The sequence below is a fragment of the Mobula birostris genome, chromosome 18 (genome assembly GCF_030028105.1).
Source record: "Mobula birostris isolate sMobBir1 chromosome 18, sMobBir1.hap1, whole genome shotgun sequence".
Classification (NCBI taxonomy): domain Eukaryota; kingdom Metazoa; phylum Chordata; class Chondrichthyes; order Myliobatiformes; family Myliobatidae; genus Mobula; species Mobula birostris.
In genome coordinates, this window is record NC_092387.1 from 34,541,216 (window position 1) to 34,561,790 (window position 20,575).

General features: G+C 42.6%; 1 protein-coding gene across 6 annotated transcripts in view; it reads right to left on the reverse strand.

Moving 5' to 3' along the window:
- The window catches only part of LOC140211824 (carbohydrate sulfotransferase 3), a 90,891-nt gene extending 77,162 nt beyond the window's left edge, over nt 1-13,729 (reverse strand). For all 6 annotated transcript variants that reach the window (XM_072281993.1, XM_072281990.1, XM_072281991.1 and 3 more), the window contains exon 1: nt 13,533-13,729. The gene's annotated coding sequence lies outside the window, so the exon portion shown is untranslated. The remainder of the gene's footprint in view (nt 1-13,532) is intronic.
- Nucleotides 13,730-20,575: the final 6,846 nt, after the last annotated feature.

Sequence of the window (20,575 nt, forward strand, 5' to 3'; positions counted from 1 at the left end):
TGAAGAAGGTTTTCCTAATCTCGGTCCTAAAAGGCTTCCCCTTTATCCTCAAACTGTGACCCCTCATTCTGGACTTCCCCAACATCGGGAACAATCTTCCTGCATCTAGCCTGTCCAATCCCTTTAGAATTTTATATGTTTCAATAAGATCCCCCCTCAATCTTCTAAATTCCAATGAATATAAGCCTAGTTCATCCAGTCTTTCATCATATGAAAGTCCTGCCATCCCAGGAATCAATCTGGTGAACCTTCTTTGTACCCCCTCTATGGCAAGGATGTCTTTCCTCAGGTTAGGGGGCCAAAACTGCACACAATACTCCAGGTGTGGTCTCACCAAGGCCTTTTGAAACCTTATAAATCCTGAAATGCTCCATCTAATTGTCACCCTTTTGATTACATTTAATAAAACACAATTCCCTATATACAAACATATTAAATCATGTTACAGTTTTCTAAGTGCCCAGTTTATATATCTCTAACAATAGTCTGACAACAGACCAATTGGCATCCAGCCCTTCAGTTTATTTGTTTCTTTGAATTGCATGTTATATTTGCTACCCTGTGTTCTCCTGGGGCAGCTCTAGTACCAATGAGATTTAAAAAGACCATCCTAATTCTCCCAGTAATTCTGCAGTCATTCATGTTAGGATGCAAACTTTCAGGCCCAGGGAATCTGCATGGTGTTAGTCCTCTAACTTTTTCAGATACTTCATCTTTCATGATATTGACGATTTTTTTAGTTCCATAAGTGTGCTGAACATAAAGTATATTGTACTGATGTAAGGGGTGCATTACTACTTATTTCTGCATAATATGCTTTAAGTTCAAAACTCATTTCAGATCAATTTGCATCTCCATTGAGCTGAATTTTTCTGATTGTAATCAGTTATCCCTGGAGAATTGCCTTACTGTGAACTCACTAAATGATGCCCGCAGACATAAAGTGAACCTCCTCTTCTCCGTTCCAAAATGAGCCTCAGAATTATGCTTTTCTGTCAACCTAATGACTTACTGTATCACCCACCCCACGCACATGTTCCAGATTCGGTGGCAATTGGAGGCTGGTTTGATTTACATCTCTCTAGCCAGAAACAGCTAGTTTAATATTAGTTAAACATTTCCTATAAAGCTATGATCATGGAGAAAAGGGCATTAATTTATCACTTTTCACAATTTAATAATTTGCAAGATGAGAATTCATAACAAAAAGAAGCTCTCAAGCTAGTTTATACTGCAAGGCAGCTAGAGTTACACAAAAGATTGTAAAAAAACTCTCTTAGCTTCAAATTTTCACTACGCATCTAATCTATTAGCAAAGAACAACAAACAAATTAAAGTGCAGATTGCTATCTTTTGATCCATTACAGGAAGTTATAGCATTTAGGAAACGTTCTGCCATTTTTTTTAAACAGTACAAAAATTATGTAAACTTGCAAATGAAAAACTTAGAATCTATAGTAAAAGTCTTTGCCACAGTGACTGCGATGAATGATTAGAACTGAGCTTTATTAATAAAGCACAGCTGCAAGAGAGAAAATGTATGTCTCACAGGCAAAGGTTAATTGAATCTCATGAATGTTTTGTTTCAAACCCAAACTTCCTTGCCCTCCAAACTAAAACGCAAAATGAGAAAATGGCTTGCTGTAAAATTCAGACAGATGTTACTCAGGAAAATGTTAGAAACAGGAATTTCTCTGGATGCAAATAAATCAAAAATCTTTCACCAGGTTCAATACTGCATGAAAGTACTGACTTCTCAGGCTACATAAGATGACCATTGTGCTAATGTTCCCACTGTACAGCACTGCCTTGCCAAAGATTCACACAAGTAAAAGAGAAATGCAACAGAAACAAGAATACTAGTGCTATGGAAATGGACAGCCTAATTGTCCAACAATTTAACCACTCCTGAACTTAACCAAGATAACTCTCCTTTGTAGCATTCTTCACCATCCATTGTACTCCACCAGCAATAATCCTCTCTGTATATTCCCACTGAAAAATGTACTTTTGATTCGGAGTGCTCAATTGTTTGCATGATTTGTATTTTTTTTTCTTTTGTGCATCGAGGGTTGGTCTTTTTTTTAATTTTTTATTCTTTTGTTTCTTTCATTGGGGTCTTTCGGGTTTCTTGCTGTGTGAACAAGCAAATCTCAAGGTTGTATAATTTATGCATTCTTTGACAATAAATTAATCTTGAATCTCAAATTTAACATCGCGGTCTTTAATTCTTCTACATTGAACATGATGATGTTGCAGAAAGGATTTGTTTGTTTGTTCAATATTCTGACTGTACAGAAATGCCACAGCTGGAAGTGGTTGACATATCCAATGGAACTGCATCCCTCTTGGTTCCTATTCAACAAGCAAACCATCCTACAACCCTGGTTTTCAGTCATTAAAAATCCGGCCGTAAAATGGCCCAAACACCAGCAAAATGAAAACTAGCCCCAAGAGTAAAATATCCACAACCCCTCTCCCCTCAAAAATAAGGGGTGGCACAGCAGCATAGTGGTTAGCTCAACGCTTTACAGTACAGGCGACCCGGGTTCAATTCCCACGATAAGGAGTTTGTGCGTTCTCCCCATGACCATGGCTTCCTCCGGGTGCTCCGGTTTCCTCCCACAATCCAAACAAGTACTGGTTAGTAGGCTAATGGACCATTGTAAATTGTCTCATCATTGTAAATTGGCTAGGATTAAATCAGGGGCTGCTGGGTGGCTTGGGCTGAAGAGCCAGAAGGATCTACTCCGAAATGTATGTCAGTAAATAAATAAATACAAGTTGGAGCATGAAGCGGGGAGAAAAGGAGCTTTAACATGGAATAAAAGGGAGAAATCAAGGTGCAGGATTGGTTTAAAGATCTTCTGGCAGCCAGATGCAATATTTGAATTATCTAAAACTAGCTGAACATGGCAGGGAAAGTTAAAGCAAAAAGTTTTTTCTCTCTAAATTTATTTGCTTGTTATGTAAGTGTTTAATCATTATCCTAGTGAACAGTAGTCTCTAAAGGCTCTCATTGCTGTCACTATTTTAATAAAGAAAATGCAGCCACAATTTAATTGGTGAACAACTCATCTGTTCTTTGAAGTGTTCAGTGGGATACTTCACATCTATCCAAGATGGGCCCTTGGTTTAATTTCTTATGGCAAGACATCCCTATCCTCACACCCATCCCATTACCCCTGGAGTCAACAATGAAATGCTTTCACCCTGTTGGAAAGTCCCATTGTGTGATATCATCCCATGATCCATGTGAATGCTCAGTCTATCTTGTCACTAGCACCCCAACCCCTTTCATATTACACTCATGCTTCCATACGACACAAAAGTAGGCCATTTGGCCCATACAGCTCCTACTGGCTCTCTGACCAGTACCATAAATTTCCCACATTTCTCTGTAATTTGTCTGTCCATATGTGCCCATCAACTTTCCGAATCCAAATTCTCTGATCTACACTAGGCGTAGCTTACAGTGGCCAGTTAAACAACTAGCACCTCGTTGGGATGTGGGAAGAAACTGGAACAGCGAAAGGAAACTCACACTATCACAGGGAGAAAGTGCAAATTCCACACAGACAGCACCAGATGTCGGGACTGAACCTGAATCACTGCAGTTAAGAGGCAACAGTACTACCCAAGGGGCTGCTATGCTTCCTTCCCTCTGGGCTCTGATATTTTTACTGCTTCCAAACATCGAGCTGCATGAGAAGAAATTTCTTGTGACCACACCACAAGGATATGAGAGGACAGTCTGTGGTTTCCACCATTCCTATCCATTGACTCATTCAGCCTTGTTTGGACACTGTAACCAAATTGGGATCTAAGCCACAGGGCCTCTGGCAGCCCCCTCCCCAACACTTCCTATTTTTGTTTTAAAAGCACAATAAACACAGACTACATGGAATTTTATCACTACATTTTGAGAAATTCTCCATCCCTGTTTGGATATTGCCCACCTTCTCCAACCTTGCCTTTGACCTCACTCTAGGTCCCAGAAATTCAACAGATATCAGAATCAGGTTTATTATCATCGTCTTATATAAGATGAAGTTTGTTGTTTAGTGGTAGCAGTACAGTGCAGAGAAATAAAATTACCTTCTCCTGACTTCTCCTTCCTGAAGTCCGGTTCATTCCTTGGTCCTACTAATGTTGAGTGTGCGGTTGTTGTTGTGACACCACTCAACCATCTTGCTCCTGTAAGCCTCCCTATCACCATCTGAGAGCATTCACACCCACTCACCCCAGTCAACACTGAGCCAAGCCTTGATTTATGATCCACATCACAAATCCCATTCACATCCATCTCTGTGTATCATTGGTCGCTGTTCCCCTCAACTACTCCACTCCTGAAACCTCTGTGTCCACCAGTGCTCATACGAGCGTGTACATTTTTCAGAAACACTATGTTGAGATGTCTTGTACCCGTTGATCCTAATGCTCTTCAAATTTTCCATCACCCGCCTCTCTACACTCACCGAGCTACAGTACCGCCGCCCCTGAACATTTGCTCCTGACATTTAATATAAAAACTGGGATGTCATGTTACAGCTGTACAAGACATTGGTATAGTTCCGGATGCCACTCTGTAGGAAAGATGTGATTAAACTAGAGAGAGTGCAGAAATTATTCATAATGATGTTTCCAGAACTGGAGGGCTTGAGTAATGATTTTATAAAATCATGGGGGTGGGTAGGTACGATAGATTGTTGCAGTTATTTTCCCAGGGTAGGGGAGTCTGAAACTAGAGGGCATGGAATTAAGGGGAAAGATTTCAAAGGGACATGAGGGGCAGGTTTTTCAGAGGGTGTTATAACAAACTACCAGAGGAAGTGGTAAAGGTGGGTACTATTGTCAGGTTTAAGACATGGAGAGCTACACATGAAGGAAAAGTTTAAAGGGGTGTAAGCCAAACATAGTCAAATAAGATTAGCTGAGGAAGATACATTGGTCAGCATGGAGATGTTGGGATAAAGGGGCCTCTTTCCACTGGGCTGTACAGGGGCTGTACCACACTAGGACAACTAATCAATGACACTTTAGCATTCTCATTCTTGCTTTCCGGTCTATAGGCATCTCCCTATATCCCCTACACCCCCACCCCACACATGCACTCAAACGCTCCACATTATTCTGTCACTCTTCTGGCTCAGGCTATAAGGCATTTATTCTCTGTGGTTTCTTGACTCCTGCACATTCAAGAACCTAATCATTCCACCTTCTGGTTGCCAAGCTCTGGAATTCCCTTCCTAAACCCTTCTATTAACTTGATCAAATTCTTGGTCATTTTTCATAACTGCACCTTCTGTAGCACAGGTTCAGATAATATCCTCCGAGGTGAAACAGGACACCTTGCACCATTAAAGTCTCTGCAAGACTGCAAGTTATTGACACACCCATTGTTGATTTAAAAACATAGCCAGCATTCCAGCAACTATGTGTAGACTGCACTCTGCAGGATAACAGCATTGCTTTAAATAAAGTCGTGGTCTGCAACTGGACCTGTTGGATAAAGGGTCCATTAAGCACACCACTCTCCTCTCTCCTGAAAATCCAATGGGAATATGAGGCTATGAGGATAGATCTGTACTGAGCCACTGTGCAAAGATGAAAAGGCTGTTTGCTACAGGCAAGAGAAGCTCTGCGCTCACCCTGCAGGGACCTTAGCATTGAAAATGTAATATTGCCCAGTACAGCAAACACCATCAACCCTGGGAGATCATCTTCAAGATGAGCTGTACTGAATGCAACTGCCAAGCGATTGTGGTTAATCCAGATCCACTCCCTACTGAAACCAAGTCAGACCTGTCACCACACTGCCTGTAGTATTTGGATAGATTTTTTCTCTGCCTCCTGAATGTCCAGTAAGAGAAACAATTCTCTGTGTCTCTTTCCCTGCACTGATCACTTTCACTAAACACCGAATCCCGCTGACACAAATGAAGAAGGACCAAATCTATGCAGCGTTGAAATTGGTGCCAAGGATGTCAATACGAGCCACGCATCTGCTCTGAAGCAACAGTGATGAAGGATCTGTCCCACATGACACGAATGAGGCTGAGGAACCAACAGCAAAAATGAATAGGCACAGACATCCAGCACACTAATTGATCTAGTTGTTTCCCACCAGAAGAATTAGGATAAATATTCAGTCCAACCCAGCTGATTTGACTCCCTATGTTATTGAGTCTGCCGCTCTGACTGGAACCTACTCTGCCTACTACCCCGTTAATACAACACAGTTTATCAAACCTCCTTGGCAATTGAGACAGGATTTAATAAGCATAAATCACTCATTGGCAAAGTCTTGTTGCCTACTCTGGTAACACAACTTGCATCATACAATTTACCAATAAGCATTTTCCCACTCATTATATTATCAATCAGTGAGCTAACTGCAATGAAGCAGATTCATTTGGGCATGGTTCAGACCATTCGGCCTGTCTAATTCACACTGATCTTCACAGAGACTGTATGAATATGCATTTCCTGGATGTACCATGTTCCATCTTGGATGCCTTCTTAAATCATTTTTGCACCAACACCAATGACAATCTTTCATTTAAGTGGACCACACTCATGGGTTATGGTAGCATAAAGGCTGAGTTTTGGGACCAGCAGCTAGTGCTCTGGACAATTAATCCAGAAGCAGGAATTCAAGTCCCACCTCAGTGGCGGGAAATTTACATACATGCAGCTAAATAAATATGGAATTTGTAAAATAGCTGATTTTTGGTAATAATAACCACATTTGATTTTGTTAAAACCTATGTGGTTCACTGAAATCCTTTGGTGAAGGAAATTTATCAGCCTTACCCAGTCTGACCTGCATGCGACTCAAAGCCCACCAACGCGTCTGCCTCCGAAGTTCAATGGCAACTAAGGACAGGCAACAAATGTCAACAACTTCAGTGAAATCCACGTGAATAAAACTTCTACATAATTGACTTTGAGCTCATAATAAATTATAACTTATTATTATCAAAATGTTATGTATCAAAATAAAAAAATATATTCTTTCTCAACAAAAGAACCAACCAGTTCCCCTCCACCGCCACCCTCCCCCGTAAGGTAGAACCAGTCCTCACCCTCACCAATTTTTCCTTCGGCTCCTCCCACTTTCTCCTGATTCAACAGGTAGCCATGGGCACACACATAGGTCCCAACTATGCCTGCAACTACACTGGCTACGTAGAACAGTCCATGTTCCAGGACTTCCCTGGTAATGTTTCGCAATTTTTCCTCCAATACATTGGCGACTGCATTTGTGCTGCTTCACATACCCATGCTGAGCTCAACAATTTCATCAACTTTGTCCTAACTTCCACCCTGCCCTTAAATTCACTTAATCCATTTCTGACACCTCCCACCACTTTCTTGATCTCTCTGTCTCTATCTCTGGAGACAAATTGTCGACTGACATCTTTTCTAAACCTGCCAATCCCCATGGTTATCTTGCCTACACCTCTTCCACCCTGTCTCCTTTAAAAATGCTATTCTCTTTTCTCAGTTCCTTCATCTCCAGCACAACTCTTCCCAGGATATGGCTTTCCTTTCCAGGACATCAGAGATGTCCTCCTTCAATGAATGCATTTCCCTTCCTCCACCACTGACACTGCCCTCACCCACATCTCTCCATTTCCTGAACATCCATGTTCACTCCAGCTTCCAGCCGCCTCAACGGTAATAGAATTCCTCTTGTCCTCACCTACCCATCCATAAGCCGCTGCAAAATCCACCTTCTCCAAAGAGATCCTACCACCAAGCGTATCTTTACCTTTCCCTCTCTCTCTGCTATCCACAGAAATCGCTCCCTCTGTGATTCCCTTGTTTATTCATCTCACCACACTAATCACTCTCCTGGCAAAGTGTTACACTCACCCATTCACCTCCTCCCTCACCTCCATTCAGAGCTACAAACAGTCCTTCCAGGTGAGACAACATTTCACCTGCAAAACTGCGAGAGTCGTCTATTGTGTCCGGTGATCCTAATGCAGCCTCCTCTGCGCTGGTGAGCCTTGTGGTAAACTGGGAGACCACTTCGTCAAGCAACTCAGCTCCATTTGCCGAAAAGGGAACTTCGCCATGGCCAAACATTTTAATTCTGCTTCCTATTCCCATTCCGAAATGTGCCATGATAAGGCCACCCTCAGGGTAGAGCAGCAACATCTTATATTCTGTCTGCGTAGCCTCCAAACTGATGGCATGTCTATCAATTTCTCCATTCAGTTAAAAAAAAATCCCCTTCCTCTTCTTCTATTCCCTTCTCTGGCCTCTTACCTCTTCTCGCCTGCCTATCACCTCCCCCTAAGTCTCCTCCTCCTTCCCTTTCTCCAATGGTCCACTTTCCTCTTCTCTCTGATTCCTTCTTCTCCAACTTTTTACCTTTCCTACCCACCTGGCTTTATCTATCACCTTCTAGCTCGTTCTCCTTCCCCTCCCCCAATCTTTTTATTCTAGTATCTTCCCCGGTCCTTTCCAGTTCTGAAGAAAAGTGACTGGTTATTCATTTCTATAGATGCTGCCTGGCTTGCTGAGTTGTGTGTGTTACTATCAAAATGAACCAGTTGTGAAAGATTGGCAATTGGCTCATCCAATGTTGCCCAATGGATGACAGTATCAGGAATTCACTCCCAATAACTGACTCATTCAAAACACTGAGAGTAATTGATCATCAATCAAGAATCATGGAATAAAGGATGGATTAATGAAATAAAGGGACAAATTAATGATAGTGTAGCAGCCTTAGAAGACACGAAAGGTACAGAAGGTGACCAAGAATATAATCATGTATCCTTATTGATGGGTTGCTTTTTGGGAACACATACAATCCAATAAATTAATAAAAACAGGGACTGGGAATCGGTTAACATCCTTCCAATAGCAATCACTCAAGCAAGCCCTACATTTCTGAAGGCAATGCACCCCAGTCAAGAGGCTGCAGTCATCCAATATGAGTTTCGTCATGCAATTTTAGATTGTAGAATCTGATAGAGTCAGTTTTGTCCAACAATATATATTAATACTTCACCATTTTCAAGTCAATATGTAAACATGAGAAGTAAACTAAAATTGCAAGACAATAATGGAAAAACAGTCACTGAGCCATTAACATCAAACAAATCTAAGGAATGATTTTGCAGGCTGTTTCCTCTTGTCCCTCTGATCATGAGATTTTGGGCTTGTCATTTTAGTGCTCATTTGTGAAGCCAAACAATGCAGATTGGTCCCGCATACTGACCAAACCAACAGTGTCCTCAGCTCTGACTCAGTCTTTTGTCTCTGAGTTAGAAGATTATGGGCTTAAATGTAAATCGTGTCACCTGTGCAGCACTCTAGAAGGCATCAAACAATGCCCAAACTAATCTGTCAGGGGGATACAGAATATTCTAAAAGTGTTTGGCAGCTCCTCTGTGTCCTGGAAATATTCCTCTGCTGTCAGCATTACCGAACAAAAAAACACATAATCTGATCAATAAGACATCCCTGCTTATTAACCTTGCTGTATGCAAACAGGCTGTGAGATGTGGCTATGAAATGAAACACTATGATTGAAAGAATTGTACAAACTACAAGTTCTTCCTTTCCCACGATATTTTACAAGGATAAAAAAGGTGCAGAGTTATGGTGACATTTCTCTAATGAAGACGCTCTCAGGAAGTGAGCAAAAGGACTAAAACAAAAGCCACAGCTTACTCATAAACTGCTGTGGTATTTGGGATTCTTGAAACAATTTGCCATTTCCGCTGAAAACTGTGGTGCCCATCTACAAACGAAACTGAATGGAAAGTTGCATATAATCCACAACCTGAACTGACAACTCTGCTGGTCTAGGCGGGCATGACGGTCATCTGTTCATCCTGTGGTGAAACACCAACTGCTGTTGGAAGCTCTGTATTTCTGTCTATATTTCTGCAGTCCCAGTGAAGCAGCCAGCATAATCAAATATCCCCACCTACCCTAATCATTCTCCCTTTTCCAACTCCCATCAGACAGAAGATACAAAAGCATGAAAGCACATACCAACCAACCGGTTCAAGGACTATTTCTACACCGCTGTTATAGACTACTGATTAGTTCCCCAGTGCAATAAGATGGACTCTTAACCTCACTATCTAGTTCATTATAATCCTGCCATTTACTGTTCACCTGCACTGTATATTCTCTGTAGTTGTTACACTTCCTTCTGCATTCTGTAATTGTTTGGCCTTGTGCTACCTCCATGCACTGTGCAATGAATGCAAGACAAGCCTTTCACGGTACCTTGGTACATGTGATCGTAATAAATCAAAAACAATTCCAATTGCAAGGCTATCCCAATGGTGACAATACCCTCTAGACTGCTCAAAACTCACTGGGCTTCCAGTGCACAGTATCTACGACTGACTGCTGCTGGATGCCACCTTACTGGTCTAGAAGTATGTGTCAAGGGATGTGCTAATATTGTTGACACCAAGGTTCCAAAGGGAAAGGGCAGTTTATGGCCTTCTTGTCACTGCACATTGAAGGGGGTTTAAAACACCAAATCTGTCAGACTCGTCCTAGGACTAGAAAGACCTAGGTAGAGTGGATGCAGAGAGGATGTTTCCTATAGTGGGGAGAGGAACTGTACCCATTTTTGAAATTCCCTCCCCAAGAACCAGAGGGCACAGCCTCATAACAAAGGGGCATCCATTTAGAACAGAGATGAAGAAAAATTCTTTAGCCAGAAGGCAGTGAGTCTGTGAAATTCATTGCCACAGATGACAGGAAGGTACAAGGTATAAAAGTATGAGCTAATAGAAGAGTGACAACTCCAGTCAATGAAGGGAGCCTTCAGTGTCCTTTTCAGTGCTGGCTAGGTAACAGAATCTTTGTGCACATCCTTTCTATTGGCACCACCACACACTGCCCTCTAAGCATCTCCCTTTCATTGAGACATGGTACAACTGTTGGCATTGAAATCACCGTTGATTTCAATAATGTCAGAAAAACTTGTGTTTCCTCTGATCTAATACCAGTCCTGTGTTCAGGATTGCACAGATCCAGCAGTATGCTTTTCTTTCTGTTCTGTTGTCTTTCATCCCCCTCAACTCAGACCTCCTCCAGACAGATTAATTAAGAAATCTTCACCACCTTCCCTAAACTGGAAGTACCACCATACCAGTCATTCAATCTCTTGTTCTGCGCCCAATCATTGTTTTGTCTTCCTGCCCATTCTCCTGGTCTTACAATCTAAAATCATACATGTTTCTGGCTTTAGCCCCAGTTCATATAAAAGGCCACCTCCCCAAAATTAACTTGGTTTCTCTCTCCACAGATGCTGCTCGGCCTGTTGAGCAGTATTTGTTTTTTTAATACATCAGACCAGTATCTGCCGTTGTTTTCCCCCCCTGTGCTATGTATAGAGGAATGTTTCTGTGAGGAGAGGCCAAAGCTTGGGGCCTCCGGTTCATGGCGGCATGGCAGCGTAGTGGTTAGCACAACGCTTCACAGTACAGCTGACCCGGGTTCAATTCCCGCGCTAAGGAGTTTGTATGTTCTCCCCGTGACCATGCCGGTTTCCTCCGTCAGTAAAATTGTATCCTAATTAGCGCAGGATTAAATCGGGGAGTGGGGGGGGGTTACTGGGCGGTGCGGCTCAAAGGGCCTGTCCGCGCTGCAATTCCAATAAATAAATATGCAGGAGGTGGTGCAAATGGAATGAAGGCAAAGGTTTAATCTGCTTTATTTACAAGTAAAATATTTTGCGATTAAAAACACTTGGTCTCTTCCCATGCTATCAGATTTCTAAACAAGTCACAATTTTCACACACCGTTCCAGGTGGGGTTGCCATAATCTTTACCTCACTCAGTTTTCCATTATTGTCACTTTAACACTTCTTGTTATACACTTCAAACTGCTTAACAGTCACAACAATGCGTTATTCTGTGCTCTTCGATGTATCATTACCGTTTACTCTGTGAGCGAAAGGAAATTTCATTGCAACCCAGGTAAATAAACTTACCTGAATCGGTATGATACTGAACATCTCACACGAAAGATCAACCAATAGCGTAACACTTCTCCACTACACCCCTGTCAGCAACATACATTCAAGTATCATTTACCACGTAAAGCCCCACAAGCTGATCAACAGTAAACGAGCCCAAGTCGGAATGGCCCTGAGCCCAGTGGAGGTTTGAATGGATTTCCGGAACCTGTGCAGTACCGGACTCCGAGCACTCTCACTGGGCATGGCTCGGCCAAAATTCGTTAACGCACCTCTGATCGCCACAAGCCGCGATTCAGATCCCATCCCTCCCGAGACAGAGTCAGGAATTCAGCCAAAAGTTCCCTCCTCGTGGTAAACATTTTTTCCCCACAAGATTCGAATGTGCAACGGAGCGAGCGTGCGGTAAATTGCAAGACGTTAACCTTAAATTGGTTTTACTTAAGTTTCGTCTTATTTCGGTGTATTGCCGGGAGTCTCTGATCCATTCACCGGAGATTGATATGACCATTAAATACAAATACTGGTAAAAGTCCAGGAATTTCATGTGACATAAAAAGGATTTGACAACAACTATCACAATCCGGTCTGACTGTAAAATAAGTAAATCAGAAAATGAGCCACGATTTCTAACATTTGATGAACTATCTTTAAAACTCTACTGGGTACCCGAGACGATATACAGCTCAGTCCGCTTACTGAGACATACAGACGGCCGAATGAACTGAGAGCCTTCTCTGAACAGATTCAGACCTGGAATGGGGTTTCAGGGAAAATGACTCAGTGTGGAACCAAGCGTTAAAAAAAAACTGGACAACCAGACGGTTTCTGGTCTGTTAAACAGTCCATAAAACAGAGTCCAACGCAGCCCATGCGCTTTACATTTGGAAACCGTTGCTGGTGTAAATCAACTTAGATCAAACGAATCTGGCCTCTACACGGAAATCCATCCAGTGCAAAAAGCAAGTGATCTTTAAAAAAGCGGCATTTTAGAACATCTCCTCCACCTTTAACCAATGTCCCACAAAGAGCGAGGTACCATGCACTGGGTCTGAATGGTTTCTTAAAGATGCAGAAAATAATATGAAGTGTTCCAATGTGATTAATAAGAGCGAACCAGCCCATCCCCCTTGCAATAAAAGCATCCCTTTGAAAGCTTCTAACTTTTTTTTACAAACTTCCACCCACCACCACCAACTTCTTCCCCCCGCAACCCCCCCCCCCCCCCACGCTCTGGAAACGCCAGCTCTGCCAGCTAGTTTCTCATTGAAGTGCCAACGATTTTTTAAAAAAAAACACTGAGAAATCTGCATACTACATTGTGGAAAAAAATGTCTTTACAATAAAGAATGGAACCATAAAGAACGAAGCAGAGTTGCGAACAACTTTGGCTTTGCAGCGAAAAAAAGACGGTTGCCGCGCCGTGTATTTTCTGGAGCCGGGTGGAGAGTGTGAGACAAGGCGGGTATCGATCCGGAGCCACCGTCTTTGCAGTGCAAACACGGTGCTCCCCAGAACCGATCTCTGTGTATGGTAAATACACAGAATTTAAAAGCGTACCTTGGAAGTGTGAAGGCGGACGGAACTGGCTTCACATCACCAGGCTAACCCTCGTCGCTGATGAAGGCTTTGGACAGCCTTCTTTTCCGCAGGCATCGTGGCGACTGGGAGCAGTCCCGGACGAGGAGGTCCACAGTGGGACGGAACGTGCCGACTCACTCGCTGCCCCTCAACAAGTAATAAATGAAACTCGTTCTGGCCTCACTTCCAGTGGCGCTGCATTAAATACGGCGGGCGGTCGCTTGGTCCAACCCCTCTCGGGCAATCTGGGACGAGACAGTTGGAAGCATCCTGGAGTTGGAGGGGAGCCCCGCCTCCGGCCAGCCACATCATCCAGAAACGGCTGCAAAGCAGTGAAAACCATCCCGGGCACCTCTGACCAAAAGGTCCCGATCTTCTCCAGCTAAGTGGGTGGGAGCTCGCTTCCCTGCCCTGCCGTCTGCAGCCGCTAACACGCTGGAGGCGCAGAGACAGAAACTCTCATCAGCACTTCTTCAAAACCCGGGAACGTGCCTTGAGAAAGCATAGCTTTACGGGCACAGACACGACGGGCCAAGTGGTCTTGATCAGATTAATATTTTATTGTAGTTTAGTTTATTAAGGTCGCATGATTTAACGGTATACGTGGGAATAATTCTGTGTATAGAGTATTAAAAATAACAACCAAATACAATGTTAATAGAGATAGGTACAATCAATGTGATAGTAAGAAATACAGCTACTGTATAAATACAATACCTAGTGCATAAATGGTTCCCAGCCACAGCGGGGTAGCTGAGCTGATTCAGCATTAGGCTGTCTCCTCTCTCAGATCAAATTCGTCCTGACAGTGGGCTGTGGTACAACAAAGGCCCCATCCTTCAGAAGTGTTGAAAACACACCCATGTTCTCCCAGTTGATTGCATCCTACCCTCCCAAAGAACAGAGAACCTGAAATGTCAACTTCCCAATTCCCTCCACAGACGCTAACTTACTGTGTTCCTCCAACATTCCCAGTCCTGGTAAAGGGTCTTGGCCTGAAACACCAACTGTCCATTTCCCTCCACAGATGCTTCCTGACCTACTGAGTTCCTCCAACATTGTGTGTGTTGATGCATATCCCAGTATCTACAGACTCTTGCGTCTTCATCTCTGGGAATTTATCCTTAGGGCTGGCTGTCATACCTATCCCCACAACCAACACAGTTTAATAGATTACTTTATCACACAGCTGGTTGTGGCCATTTGCTATGCATAGATGCATTATCACATTAAGTATACATCCTGGGTGCCTCTGACAGGAAAACATTGGGGTGTCCTCAGGTACAAAGGACATTTCCCCTGGACTTGTTTTATTTGCCTCATTTTTTTTTTTTTTGCAGTGTCCAGTGATTCCTGTTCCACTAGTATGGGCAATCTCTGGTGCATTTAATGTTCTCATTATTGAGATCTGGATGTCAGAGCCAAGACCAGCATTTATTGCCCATCCCTAATTGAGAATGTTTTGGTGAGCCTCCTTCTTGAACCCCAGCAGTCCTTCTAGTGAAGGTGTAGAGCTGTCTGGAAGCGTGTTTGCAGAATTTAGGCCCAGAGAGTGTGAAGGACTGATTATATATTTCCTGGAGTCGCCCCCCTGGCCTGCCTCAGGGTCGCTCGGCTCGCTGTCATCTAGGGAAACAGCCCTCAGCCCTGCCAAACTGGGTAATTAGTTTGTGAGGATGCTGTGTGATGTACCCCACCCAGCCCAAATAACAGACTATATACCAGATACGATTAAATGAATTACAGTTTATAGATGTTACTAAAACTATATAATTAATAGAGATAAAATATGAAAAGAAAATAAAAGGCGCTACACTTATCAAAGTTCAATCTTTTCATGCACAAACAGTTGGAGCTCGGGACCCTCCTTCTTCACCCTGCGATCCTCTCGAACCACCTTGACCTGCCGCCTGGGACCAACAACGGTGGTCAACCAGACGCTTCACACGAGTCCGTCTCCATCTCCTCTCCTTGCCGAACACCCTGGACCTCGGACTCGTGATCGGGGTCCGACCCCGTTCGCCGACTCGCAGCACCTTGTCCATCCTCTTTCTCTCTCTCGTGCCCTCTGTCCAAAACCCGCGCATCACAATAACTTGCAGACACACAGAAAGAATAACATCTATCCCAATTGGTTCGTTCATCCTCTTATCAGTAACATAATCCAAACAACTGCTAGCAGGACAACTTTCTCAGCAGTTAACATAACAAAGAAGCCATTTTAATTAGCCTATGCAGTAACATAAAAGAAGAAACCCCTTACACTAGTCACACTGGTGTGCAACTTGGAGGGGATCCTGTTGTGTGTGGTATTGCTATGCACTTGTTGCCCTTGCCCCTTCTCAGTGGTAATAGTTGTGGTTGGCAGGTACTGTTGGTGTATCTGGAGTGCATTTCATTGATATTAAGTACATAGTAAGGGAGTGGATATTTAAGCTGGTTTGTCCCAGATGCTGTTGAGCTTCCTGAGTTGTTGACATTGCATTCATCCAGGCAAGTAGAGAATGTTCCATTGTGCTCCTGAAAGGCTGCTTCAATGCTGTATTACTCTATAACTCTATTCATTGTCCCTTCTATATGTGGAAGAGATGTCAAGTTTCAGGTGAGTCACTGGTCACAGGATACCATGATCTACTCTTGGACTCACAGTATTTATTATGGTCCAACTAAGTTTCAGGTCAACCATGATTCTCAAGGATGTTGATTGTAGGATACGAGTAAGGAAAAGGCGATGCCATGGAATGTCAATGATATAGCAAACAGAATTACACATTGTAATATTCTGACCTTAGGATGGAAAGAAGACCATTACTGAAACAACAGGAGAGGTTTGGTAGGTCCTAGTCGCAGACATTACTGTTCGAGTTCCTTATCATAGTCTCTAGGATATGGTACTAAGGAACTGTAGTAGTAATGTCCTGGGGCTCATGTGATTGGTTAGTAGTAATGTCCTGGGGCTCATGTGATTGGCTAGTAGTAACATCCTGGGGGTCATGTGATTGGCTAGTAGTAATGTCCTGGGGCTCATGTGATTGGCTAGTAGTAATGTCCTGGGGCTCATGTGATTGGCCTTCAACAACTTTAGCCACCTTTGTTTATAGGAGTTATGACTAAAACTATAAGAGCTTTTTCTTTGATATTTATTTATTTCAATTTTACCCAGACTCCTTGGTACTACATTTAGTTGAGTGCAATTGGAAGTATCATGGTAGCTTTGCACTCACGGATTTGGTATAATTTCTCAGTTACTCTCAGATATTTGGACACAGTGGACCCTGCAATGAAGACAAGTTGTTCTGTCATTCCCCAGTCTGATTGCAGTACAGGCACCTCATTGTCTGTAACAGTAGTCATTGATTATTAGCCCATTTAATTCATTGTCTGCATCTTCAAGGATAATGGTAGACTTGAACTTTCCCCTCCCTTCCATGCACAGGCCATGACCTCACCACCAGACTCCTCTTCCTCACGTTTGGACTTCTTCCCCCGCCCCCCCCAACACCTTGATGCATAACTCCTCCAGAAAGCCTCTTCCCTAACCCTTTCTCCCACACTCAGTATCTGACACCCCTCCTAACATCTTCCTTGCTCCTACCACAAAAATATATACTGTCCCTTAACCCCACCTCTTCACCTCTTTTCTCGCATCCTGTACCCACCCCCACCTACAACTCACAACTTCTTCCTTACTTCCACTTCACTGCCATTGTAGTGTGCCATCATCTTTGGCCAGCTCCACCTTTGAGGTCTTGGTTGGATCATTCTTTGTCTGGACCTCTCTGCCATGGGTGACCTACCAGGAGCTAAGCTCCAGTCAGCATCACTCTCAGGAGCTCAGTAGCTCTTCACCACAACAAGATGACGATCCTCGGAGAAGATGGATGCTTCTTTCAAGCAGAGACTAACAGAGTCCTGCTACACTTTGCAAGAAATTATTTTTTGAGACCAAGAAAAATATATAACAGTACAGAACAGGAACAGGCCCTCTGACCTTTGGCCCACAATGTATGTGCCAACCGTGATGCCATTTCATGCTAGTCCCATCTGCCTGCACACGTCTGTATCTGCCGTACCCTGTAAGTTCATGTGCCTGTCTAAATGACTCTTAAATGTTGTTGTTATATCTGCTTCCACAACTTCTGCAAGTGCATTCCTACCACTCTCTGTCTTAAAACAAAACTTGGTATATCAATCTCCTTTAAAAGTTCCTTCTCTCACCTTATGACTATGTTTTCTAATATTCAGTATTTGCACTATGGAAAAAATATGCTGACTAACTATCCTCTCTATGCTTCTGAGGGGATTTTATATAATTCCATCAGGTTACCCCTCAACCTCTAATGTTAATATACTCTAATCCACGCAACCCCCAATGAACTTTTCCTCTTTAAAGTCCCTATGTCCTTCCTGTAGTGCAGTGACCAGAGATGCGCACAATAATCCTAATGTAGCCTAACCAATTTTTGTACAACTGCAACATGCATTGGCTACTCTCCAGTTTTCTAGGACCTTGCCTAAAGGGGATACAAAGATCTCTGTCAAAGCTCCAGCATTCTCTTCTCTTGGCTCACTCAATAACCTGGGATAGATCCCATCAGGCCTTTGGGAATTTTCCATCTTAATGTTCTTCAAGAGCTCCAACTCTTTCTCTTCATTGATGATAATATGCCCTAGATCAGGGGTCCAGGGCATATTATCCCTACGGCCCCCGAACAAATATTGGGATACGATGCTTATCCGGCCAGCGAGCCATTTTTCCTTATTCTGAGTGTTTCACGCGACCTCACTGATGGACATGCATGGAGTCTTGTTACACTGACCCCAGGTTCCGTTTTGTTCCAAACCTAACACTGGTATGTACGAAAGACGGGAAGGCAGACTAACTTATTAATATAAATTAGATACTCTCCGTGCACGCGCAGGTTTCAAATGGGATCGTTCAAATTTGTAAACAGAAACAGCGGCACTGTGTTTTAACAAGAAATCCACGCTAAATATCCAGATATTTACATGTGCTACGATACTTGTTGAATAACTCCCGCTTCGAAATAAAATCGGAGAAAAAAATTCCAATGGCAATGAATGCAAAACGCAGGAAGGTAGACGCAGAATGCCGAAATTTCCAAGACACATGGACACTAGATTTCTTTTTTTATCGAGCAAACTGGGAAACCAGTCTGTCTCATTTGCCTAAAAAAATGTTGCTGTGAAGAAGGTGGCAAATATCAGGTGACATTACGAGACCTGCCATACTGGAAATTTGAACAAGTTTACTGGACAAGCAAAGAAAGATGAAGTTGAGCGAATGAAGGCTAGTTTCGGAAAACAAACGTCATTTTTTTTGCCAAGAGAGGCAGTGAAAATAAAGGAAATACCCGTGCCGGCTACGAAGTCTCAAAACGCATTGCAGAAAAGATGAAGCTTTTTACAGATGGAGAGTTTGTCAAAGAATGTTTACTGGCAGTGGTGGATATTGTTTGTCCTGAAAAGAAATCTTTATTTGCATCTATCAGCCTGTCAGCAAGAACGATCATACGGCGAGTTGAAGAAATGCAGCAGATGTTAAAAGTTGTTTAAGGGATGCCTGCAACGAATTGCAATTTTTTTCCGTTGCGCTTGATGAGAGCTTGATCGTTTTGCTGATTTTCGTTTGCATGCAAATAAGTTCACGTTGCTTGCTACTCCATTTGATGTGACAGCGGACACTACATCAGATATTTTTCAAATGGAATTGATTGAGATGCAGTATGATGACATATTGAGATCGAAATTTCATTCTGAAGATGTATCAGTGCTTGACTTCTATAGAAAATATATTATCCAAGTGGGAGGTATCCTAACTTAGTGGACCATGCAAAAAAGATGGCATCATTGCTTGCCAGCAGTTAACTGTGTGAGCAATTATTTTCAAAAATGCAGCACACCAAGAACTATTTGAAAACAAGATTGACCAATGCCCATCTGGATAATGTCTTGCTCTTGGCACAACAAGTTTGACACCCAATATTGAGAAGTTTTCAAGCAACAAATAGCATCAACTTTCACATTGATTTATCGACTGCATTAAAATTTTCTTTTTTATTATACTTAATTTACCACCATTCAATGCATCATGTTCATACATTTTATTCTTTGTGTCCTTTTAATAGATTCATAAGATGCCTTGATGGAAATAAATTACAACTAAACTGAGTTATTTGATTATTAATTGGCATCCTTGGTTAAGCACAAATGATTTTCTAGCATGCGTTATTCATTAATTTGAGGGAAACCATAACTAGATGTATTTAAATGGATAATTCCCATATTCTAAGTTTTTATGGCATTTAGCAGGCCCACCGTCCACTCATTAATAAGCGATCCAGCCCACAGGGGCAAAAAGGTTGCCTACCCCTGCCCTAGATTATTAGCATATCCCTCCTTGTTCTTGCTCTCCTCCATATCCCTCTGCTTTATGAATACCAATGCAAAGTACTCATTTAATATCTTGCTCATTTCCTCTGATCCAGGCCTAAATTCCCTCGGTTCTCCTTGGGTGGTCTGTCTGCTCCTTTGTTATCTTCTTGTTTTTAATGCAAGTATAAATTGTCATTGAATTATCTTTAATCCTACTTGCCAAAGACATTTCATGCCCCCTTTTAGCCCACTGCCCTCAGTTTCCTGTTTCTGTCCTGTTCTGTCCCTTTTCCTTTATATTCCTCAATGGATCGATCCTATTTTAGCTTCCCAAACATTGTGTATGGCTATTTTCCTTTTTGCAAACTTAGCAACATACCTCACCCAAGGATCCAAACCTTGCCATTCTTCATTTTTTTCCTCACAGGAATATGTTGATCCTGAATTCTGAATAAATAGCTTTTGACACATATCAGTTGAGGACTTACCCAACAACAACCACTCACACTCGCCTCACCCCCCTCAGCTTCAGCCCAATAATGTTGCAATTTGCCTTTCACCAGTTTAGCACTTTTGCCCAAGGTACAGTCTTATCCTTATCAATGACCACCTGAAGTTATAATCAC